The sequence below is a fragment of the Cebidichthys violaceus genome, unplaced genomic scaffold, assembly GCF_023349555.1.
Source record: "Cebidichthys violaceus isolate CVI_PGR_0920_01 unplaced genomic scaffold, fCebVio1.0.p SCAF_28, whole genome shotgun sequence".
NCBI lineage: Eukaryota > Metazoa > Chordata > Actinopteri > Perciformes > Stichaeidae > Cebidichthys > Cebidichthys violaceus.
The window spans coordinates 5,096,527-5,097,288 of NW_027176461.1; positions in this window are offsets into that span (position 1 = coordinate 5,096,527).

Sequence of the window (762 nt, forward strand, 5' to 3'; positions counted from 1 at the left end):
CCAACAGGTCAGCAGGTGGAATAAAATGCTGTTTACTTTCCATGATGTAATTCCCTTGTTTCTTCTCCTGCTGTATTCAGACGTTAAGAGATCATAATGAAAGCACAGAGTAGCACTCGATAAACCACAGACATCGACACCAGACTTCAATCAGCCGCTTAATCGAAAGGCTTGTGAGGCTAAATTAGCACTATCACAAATAAAGCACCCGCATAATACACTGCACAACCTCTGAATACTGATTCCAGCCAGTTTTGAAGCACTGAGATGATGGTGGGTTTTTTTTACCCAGTGATGGGTTAAAAGAGAGCTGGTTGGCTCTGTGTGATCAAACCCTTTGGAGAAGAAGAAGAAAAAAAAGAAGAAGAAGAAGAAGAAGAAGCTTGGAGATGAAATCAGCCCCCAGCCAAGACGGATCATTTAGCCGCAGCATCAATCCCGTCTCCATTAACCCACAGCTGACAGCCGCCGCATCACCGAGAGCACCGGAGGAGTGACGAGAAATGAGAATATTGATCAAGATATCAGATCATGTCTGCTGTAAAAATTGTAATATAGCCCCCCCCCCCCCCCCCCTCAGCCGGACAGATATGAATCGATGTCAAGATGTGCGCCGTGGTCTATCACAGGATTTTCATATATTGACTGTATTATAGAACAGATGTAACTGTGAACTTGTAATGTAATTCACCTGACCACAAATTCATGAAGGGGTTCTGATTTGGAAAGAAGCTCAAGACTGCCCCCGTGTGGGTGAAATGC